Raw genomic sequence first — 608 nt, 5'->3', positions numbered from 1 at the left:
CTTCCACCTGCTGGTGGTCCGAGCACAGCAGAGCTCAGCACACGGCTCCTACAACACCGTCAGGACAGCTCACTTTGTCCGAATTCGTTTTTTAATCTTTTACTTTCCACTGTATACTGTTGTGGTAGTAAGGGGGCTGTATGCTGTGGACTGTACGTGGAGGTTGTTTCAGCGTGTGAAACATGTTTTGATGTGTGAGTCAGCTGAGCTCTGCTGTGACAGAGCAACAAACAGTGCAAACTAACTGGCTGCAAAGTAATCAGACGTTTAGGAGACACCGATCTGCATCCTGACATACCCTCCGTGTGTGTGCGCGCGTATATCTTGTACTTGCGACATAGTGAGGACCAAAAAAGTATTTTTGCTACAGATTGAGGATATGTTTGGAACATGAGGACATGTTGGCCGGCCCTTAAGACGTGGTTTTAGGGTTCAGGTTAGAATTAGGTTTAGGATTAGGGTTAAGGCATTTGGTTCTGATGATTAAGGTTAGGGTAAGGGGCTGGTCAATGCATTATGACAATGAGTGTCCTCACAAGGATAGGCGTACAGCTATGTGTGTGCGTTACCCTTTCCTGGTCACCCATCTTCCGGCTCCATCAGCCTGT

This window comes from Monopterus albus, unplaced genomic scaffold (assembly GCF_001952655.1).
Source record: "Monopterus albus unplaced genomic scaffold, M_albus_1.0 scaffold127.1, whole genome shotgun sequence".
Classification (NCBI taxonomy): domain Eukaryota; kingdom Metazoa; phylum Chordata; class Actinopteri; order Synbranchiformes; family Synbranchidae; genus Monopterus; species Monopterus albus.
This window is presented reverse-complemented; position numbering follows the sequence as displayed.